This window comes from Schistocerca serialis, unplaced genomic scaffold (genome assembly GCF_023864345.2).
Source record: "Schistocerca serialis cubense isolate TAMUIC-IGC-003099 unplaced genomic scaffold, iqSchSeri2.2 HiC_scaffold_1200, whole genome shotgun sequence".
Lineage (NCBI taxonomy): Eukaryota > Metazoa > Arthropoda > Insecta > Orthoptera > Acrididae > Schistocerca > Schistocerca serialis.
Genome location: NW_026047404.1, coordinates 10,001 through 17,500, shown reverse-complemented (window position 1 = coordinate 17,500; position 7,500 = coordinate 10,001). Strand labels below are relative to the sequence as shown.

Below are 7,500 nucleotides of genomic sequence, written 5' to 3'. Positions count from 1 at the left end.
GACCCCCGCCGCGGATTGCTCCGCGCGGGCGGCCGGCCCCATCTGCCGAGGGCGGAGGCCAGTGGCCGGATGGGCGTGAATCTCACCCGTTCGACCTTTCGGACTTCTCACGTTTACCCCAGAACGGTTTCACGTACTTTTGAACTCTCTCTTCAAAGTTCTTTTCAACTTTCCCCTCACGGTACTTGTTCGCTATCGGTCTCGTGGTCATATTTAGTCTCAGATGGAGTTTACCACCCACTTGGAGCTGCACTCTCAAGCAACCCGACTCGAAGGAGAGGTCCCGCCGACGCTCGCACCGGCCGCTACGGGCCTGGCACCCTCTACGGGCCGTGGCCTCATTCAAGTTGGACTTGGGCTCGGCGCGAGGCGTCGGGGTAGTGGACCCTCCCAAACACCACATGCCACGACAGGCGGCAGCCTGCGGGGTTCGGTGCTGGACTCTTCCCTGTTCGCTCGCCGCTACTGGGGGAATCCTTGTTAGTTTCTTTTCCTCCGCTTAGTAATATGCTTAAATTCAGCGGGTAGTCTCGCCTGCTCTGAGGTCGTTGTACGAGGTGTCGCACGCCACACCGCCAGCCGGCTGTGCACGCTACCGAGTAAGTACCGGTATGCGAACCGCCAGGCGACGGGCGCGCATCGCACGTTTAAGGAGGCGCGGCCGGCCCCACAGGCGGCCGCGACGCTCCCAGGTCTGCGAAGCGGGGCAAACGCCGCGCGCTTCAGTATACGTAGCCGACCCTCAGCCAGACGTGGCCCGGGAACGGAATCCATGGACCGCAATGTGCGTTCGAAACGTCGATGTTCATGTGTCCTGCAGTTCACATGTCGACGCGCAATTTGCTGCGTTCTTCATCGACCCACGAGCCGAGTGATCCACCGTCCTGGGTGATCTTTTCTTAGTTTCCACTGTCTCTTTCAAGACAGTTGCATAGGCGGGACGTAGGCGTGTGGCGGCCCCTGTTCAAGCGTTCTGTGTCCAACGGCCTCACGGCCGATGGGCGTCGTACGGCTCCACACCGGAGCGGACAGGCAGTCGGGCGAAAGTCATTCAAAACCGGCGCCAGGCGCCAGGTGCCGCAGGCCAGCCGCTCCAGCGCTTCAGCGCTCGTACCACACAACATTGGCGTTAGTTTTGAGAAGCACGCGTGGTTCCGCACGCGGCGCACGGCTACTGCGAGCCGTACAGGTAGCGTGTTGCGCGACACGACACGCACATCGAAAGACATGCAGTCTAGTCGGTAATGATCCTTCCGCAGGTTCACCTACGGAAACCTTGTTACGACTTTTACTTCCTCTAAATGATCAAGTTTGGTCATCTTTCCGGTAGCATCGGCAACGACAGAGTCAATGCCGCGTACCAGTCCGAAGACCTCACTAAATCATTCAATCGGTAGTAGCGACGGGCGGTGTGTACAAAGGGCAGGGACGTAATCAACGCGAGCTTATGACTCGCGCTTACTGGGAATTCCTCGTTCATGGGGAACAATTGCAAGCCCCAATCCCTAGCACGAAGGAGGTTCAGCGGGTTACCCCGACCTTTCGGCCTAGGAAGACACGCTGATTCCTTCAGTGTAGCGCGCGTGCGGCCCAGAACATCTAAGGGCATCACAGACCTGTTATTGCTCAATCTCGTGCGGCTAGAAGCCGCCTGTCCCTCTAAGAAGAAAAGTAATCGCTGACAGCACGAAGGATGTCACGCGACTAGTTAGCAGGCTAGAGTCTCGTTCGTTATCGGAATTAACCAGACAAATCGCTCCACCAACTAAGAACGGCCATGCACCACCACCCACCGAATCAAGAAAGAGCTATCAATCTGTCAATCCTTCCGGTGTCCGGGCCTGGTGAGGTTTCCCGTGTTGAGTCAAATTAAGCCGCAGGCTCCACTCCTGGTGGTGCCCTTCCGTCAATTCCTTTAAGTTTCAGCTTTGCAACCATACTTCCCCCGGAACCCAAAAGCTTTGGTTTCCCGGAGGCTGCCCGCCGAGTCATCGGAGGAACTGCGGCGGATCGCTGGCTGGCATCGTTTATGGTTAGAACTAGGGCGGTATCTGATCGCCTTCGAACCTCTAACTTTCGTTCTTGATTAATGAAAACATACTTGGCAAATGCTTTCGCTTCTGTTCGTCTTGCGACGATCCAAGAATTTCACCTCTAACGTCGCAATACGAATGCCCCCGCCTGTCCCTATTAATCATTACCTCGGGTTCCGAAAACCAACAAAATAGAACCGAGGTCCTATTCCATTATTCCATGCACACAGTATTCAGGCGGGCTTGCCTGCTTTAAGCACTCTAATTTGTTCAAAGTAAACGTGCCGGCCCACCGAGACACTCACTCAAGAGCACCCTGGTAGGATTGCAACGGGGTCCGCCTCGGGACGCACGAGCACGCACGAGGCGCGTCGCACGCCTTCAGCTCGCCCCACCGGCAGGACGTCCCACGATACATGCCAGTTAAACACCGACGGGCGGTGAACCAACAGCGTGGGACACAAATCCAACTACGAGCTTTTTAACCGCAACAACTTTAATATACGCTATTGGAGCTGGAATTACCGCGGCTGCTGGCACCAGACTTGCCCTCCAATAGATACTCGTTAAAGGATTTAAAGTGTACTCATTCCGATTACGGGGCCTCGGATGAGTCCCGTATCGTTATTTTTCGTCACTACCTCCCCGTGCCGGGAGTGGGTAATTTGCGCGCCTGCTGCCTTCCTTGGATGTGGTAGCCGTTTCTCAGGCTCCCTCTCCGGAATCGAACCCTGATTCCCCGTTACCCGTTACAACCATGGTAGGCGCAGAACCTACCATCGACAGTTGATAAGGCAGACATTTGAAAGATGCGTCGCCGGTACGAGGACCGTGCGATCAGCCCAAAGTTATTCAGAGTCACCAAGGCAAACGGACCGGACGAGCCGACCGATTGGTTTTGATCTAATAAAAGCGTCCCTTCCATCTCTGGTCGGGACTCTGTTTGCATGTATTAGCTCTAGAATTACCACAGTTATCCAAGTAACGTGGGTACGATCTAAGGAACCATAACTGATTTAATGAGCCATTCGCGGTTTCACCTTAATGCGGCTTGTACTGAGACATGCATGGCTTAATCTTTGAGACAAGCATATGACTACTGGCAGGATCAACCAGGGAGCTGCGTCAACTAGAGCTGAGCAGCCGGCCGCCCGGGAGTGTGTCCCGGGGGCCCGCGCGAACACGCAAGCGTCCGCTCAATTATTCTGCAAACAGGAGGAGGCTGAGCTCCCCTGCACCATACACCTCGAAACCCTCTCAGGTCCCGGCGGCGCGCAGCGCCGTCCTAAGTACTTGGTCGGGTTCGAGAGAGGCGCAATCGCCCGGGGTTTGGCGAGTAGACGCTTTAGGTGCGACCACCCGTGCTCCCAACTGAGCTTGCCGCTGCCGACAGAGGCCCGGGAGCGTGCTGTCGTGGCATTGCCGGCGGGAGACAACACGCGCCACCTACGGTGACCGGCAGCTCCAACGCCAGCGCCACAGAAGGACAAAAGCCCCACTTGGGTGCCGAAGCGAACTCTCCCAGCACAGCGCACGCGCCAACACGTCCGCACAGCTGCGATACAAACCACCTGCGAGAACCGCAGAGGCGACCGAGCAGCAGACGGCGTCGCGGCGCCGAGCGCCGGGCGGCGGCGCATCCTCAGCGCACACAGTCCTCAATCGGACCAGCACACTGCAGATGTCCACCGCGCTTCGCACCGGGCCCGCGAGGACCTACTTTGGCCGCACGGCGCCGCGTGCAGGGTGCGCCGGCGCGCAGCTGCGCCGCCTGCCGCCTCCGTCGGCCGGCGCGCCTGCCACTGGCCGCCCCCACCAGCCTGCTGTAGCGCGTGCGCCCACGCACCGCGCGGCCAGCACGCCGGGAGGCCCCCCCTCACCGGCCGGGGACGGTCCCACCCAGCCACCGCCGCGTATCGCTTCACACCCAGATGCCATTCACGTTCGTGGGCATGGTGGGTATCGCTGGAACAACCGGTTGGTAGCTCAACCGATCGTCGCCATCACTGATTCACCTCTAGCGAGAACAACCGCACCACAACGGTTTACCAGTTGTTCATTTGCGTAACGTCACCAGCAAACGTAGGCGTCCATCGCCATTTGCAAATTCAACGATTGTTGCATGCCTGTGTCAGGTGTCACGACACACTATGTCTGCCCACATACACGCAACAACATGTGCACGCTTCGCGAACACGTGGAAGGTGGCCCCCGTACGTATGCGATGTCCATTGCGCGAACGACTGTCAACCGGCCTCTGTCGCATGTCGCAGATGTGGAACGCAGTGCACCATGCTATCACGGTGTGTGAGAAGAGACGACTACGTCTGACAACACGCGCCACTACATCAACAGACGGCTCATGCTGATCGCCATCCAGGGCATACCACACTGCAATCCAGCTCTTATAGGGAGACGACACGTAGCTGAGTGCACAACATTTGGACCGCATGGTTCGCCGTTGTTGGCGCAGTCGTTGTACGGTCACATGTACCACGATGTATCATTCAGTACATGAGGACCAATGTGCAGTACAGTGTGTGATTTGGACGTACAACATCAGCGGACAGTTGACACAGGCCGTACCACAGCGTAGGCTAAGTGCTTCGCCATGCGAATGCCAATGAACAACTGCAAAATGCCAATGAACAACTGCAAAGGGCATTGAGCATGTACGTCCTGCTGCCATCCACATTACAGTGTATAGCTGCAAGGTGTTTAACATGAAGCGATACACTGGGGACCGGGCAGTGCGAGTAGCAAACTATATTGCGGGGGTTGCAGTTAGCAACACTACACTAATTTAACGCGTCGTATGACAATTACAGAGCAGGTTAAGGCCCAACGTGTGTTGGGTTGGGGTTAAGGCCCAACGTGTGTTGGGTTAAGGCCCAACGTGTGTTGGGTTACAGGCCCAACTGTGTGGGTTAAAGGCCCAACGTGTGTTGGGTTAAGGCCCAACGTGTGTTGGGTTAAGGCCCAACGTGTGTTGGGTTAAAGGCCCAACGTGTGTTGGGTTAAGGCCCAACGTGTGTTGGGTTAAGGCCCAACGTGTGTTGGGTCTAAGGCCCAACGTGTGTTTGGGTTAAGGCCCCAACGTGTGTTGGGTTAAGGCCCAACGTGTGTTGGGTTAAGGCCCAACGTGTGTTGGGTTAAGGCCCCAACGTGTGTTGGGTTAAGGCCCAACGTGTGTGGGTTAAGGCCCAACGTGTGTTGGGTTAAGGCCCAACGTGTGTTGGGTTAAGGCCCAACCGTGTGTTGGGTTAAGGCCCAACATAGGTTGGGTTAAGGCCCCAACATAGGTTGGGTTAAGGCCCAACATAGGTTGGGTTAAGGCGCAACATAGGTTTGGGTTAAGGCGCAACATAGGTTGGGTTAAGGCGCAACATAGGTTGGGTTAAGGCCGCCAACCTAGGTTGGGTTAAGGCGCAACATAGGTTGGGTTAAGGCGCGAACATAGGTTGGGTTAAGGCGCAACATAGGTTGGGTTAAGGCCCCAACATAGGTTGGGTTAAGGCGCAACATAGGTTGGGTTAGGCGCAACATAGGTTGGGTTAAGGCGCAACATAGGTTGGGTTAAGGCGCAACATAGGTTGGGTTAAGTGCGCAACATAGGTTGGGTTAAGGCGCAACATAGGTTGGGTTAAGGCGCAACATAGGTTAGGTTAAGGGCGCAACATAGGTTAGGTTAAGGCGCAACATAGGTTAGGTTAAGGCGCAACATAGGTTAGGTTAAGGCGCAACATAGGTTAGGTTAAGGCGCAACATAGGTTAGGTTCTAAGGCGCAACATAGGTTAGGTTTAAGGCGCAACATAGGTTAGGGTTAAGGCGCAACATAGGTTAGGTTAAGGCGCAACATAGGTTAGGTTAAGGCGGCAACATAGGGTTAGGTTAAGGCGCAACATAGGTTAGGTTAAGGCGCAACATAGGTTAGGTTAAGGCGCAACATAGGTTAGGTTAAGGCGCAACATAGGTTAGGTTAAGGCGCAACATAGGTTAGGTTAAGGCGCAACATAGGGTTAGGTTACGGCAAAAGAAGCGCAACATAGGTTAGGTTAAGGCGCAACATAGGTTAGGTTAAGGCGCAACATAGGTTAGGGTTAAGGCGCAACATAGGTTAGGTTAAGGCGCAACATAGGTTAGGTTAAGGCGGTTAAGGCGCAACATAGGTTTAGGTTAAGGCGCAACATAGGGTTAGGTTAAGGCGCAACATAGGTTAGGTTGAGGCACAATATAGGTTAGGTTGAGGTACCGTATAGGTTAAGGTTAAGGTACAGTATAGTTTAGGTTAAGGTACAGTATAGTTTAGGTTAAGGTACAGTATAGTTTAGGTTAAGGTACAGTATAGTTTAGGTTAAGGTACAGTATAGTTTAGGTTAAGGTACAGTATAGTTTAGGTTAAGGTACACATTGTTGTATGGAAAGGTGTAATGGGGGGGGGGGGGGGGCGGCCGGTCGGTTTGTTGATTGTGATTATAGTAAGTGGATGCCTGCGGCATCATCTGATTTGCCACGTCAGGATGCACCTTTGGCTCATGACAGGCGGCGCTCCGATTCCATGCTTGTGGCAGACCTGTGTCTTTCATTCCTGCCATTGTTTGTGTGCTGTGAGAGGAGGCAGTATTGTGATGTTGGGTGCACCCCTGTGTAGGACATGTGTGGGTGTTGGTGGCTTAGCTGAGCAATGGTGGTTGTCGGGGGGGTGGGATATTCCGTTTTCTGAGTGGACCTCCCAGTCTGGTTATGACAGTGTGGATTGTCTCATGTGGCGGAGAGGATGCACTGGGTGTTGTTCCATGCTGGTGCTTACATATTGTCTGTGTGCGTGTTACAGGCGGAGAGTAGTGCGTGATAAGAGTGTGTGGCTGCCGTGTGGTTGTGATTGTGAGCAGAGTCTTTCAGCATGTATACGGACAGTTGTATATATTATCTGTATTCTGATGGGTCTATGTATTACTAATCAGCGCCGTGTATACGTTTAATCCGGTTCCAGTCGAAACTGTTGTATCTCTGTACATTAGTGACACGGCGAGCGCGCTATGTAGCTACTCGTCTCGGCAGCTTCCACCGGTGTATGGCAAATGATTATAAGCAATGAGTCGAGTCGTCAATACCGATAGTGTGACGTCACATGTCTGGGGTGGGGGACGCTGCGCCCTTCCGGTGGGTCATGGCCTAGAAAGACGCTCCCCACGCAGGGGGGCTTGGACTGTCATAAACTCTTCCGAGTAATATACTTGCCGTACGTTTTTGCGACTGCGAGTGCAACGCCCACCGGTACCGACATGGATGGAGCGCCTCCTAGCTGACCGCTCAGCATCGGCATTCGTACAGAGAGCAACGCGATCGCGTCTCTAGCTCGTAACTGGTACAGCTCGCAGCTCATGTATAGGGACAGCGGGAATGTCGCATATTGGACATAACTCTTCATGAAACGCAAGTTATAGGGGTGGATTGCACATTGCG

The 7,500-nt window shown here is 54.6% G+C and overlaps 3 non-coding genes across 3 annotated transcripts in view; all 3 read right to left on the bottom strand.

The window, feature by feature from the left end:
• The window catches only part of LOC126435257 (large subunit ribosomal RNA), a 4,225-nt gene extending 3,677 nt beyond the window's left edge, over window positions 1-548 (bottom strand). The window contains exon 1 of the ribosomal RNA XR_007579801.1: window positions 1-548. This exon is cut by the window's left edge and continues 3,677 nt beyond it. This is a non-coding gene — a ribosomal RNA (large subunit ribosomal RNA).
• Window positions 549-736: 188 nt separating this feature from the next.
• On the bottom strand, window positions 737-891 carry LOC126435263 (5.8S ribosomal RNA). Its single transcript, XR_007579804.1, has one exon. It is a non-coding gene; the product is annotated as a 5.8S ribosomal RNA (ribosomal RNA).
• A 351-nt stretch (window positions 892-1,242) lies between these two features.
• Window positions 1,243-3,152, bottom strand: LOC126435253 (small subunit ribosomal RNA). The gene has a single exon (XR_007579797.1). It is a non-coding gene; the product is annotated as a small subunit ribosomal RNA (ribosomal RNA).
• Between the last annotated feature and the right edge of the window lie 4,348 nt (window positions 3,153-7,500).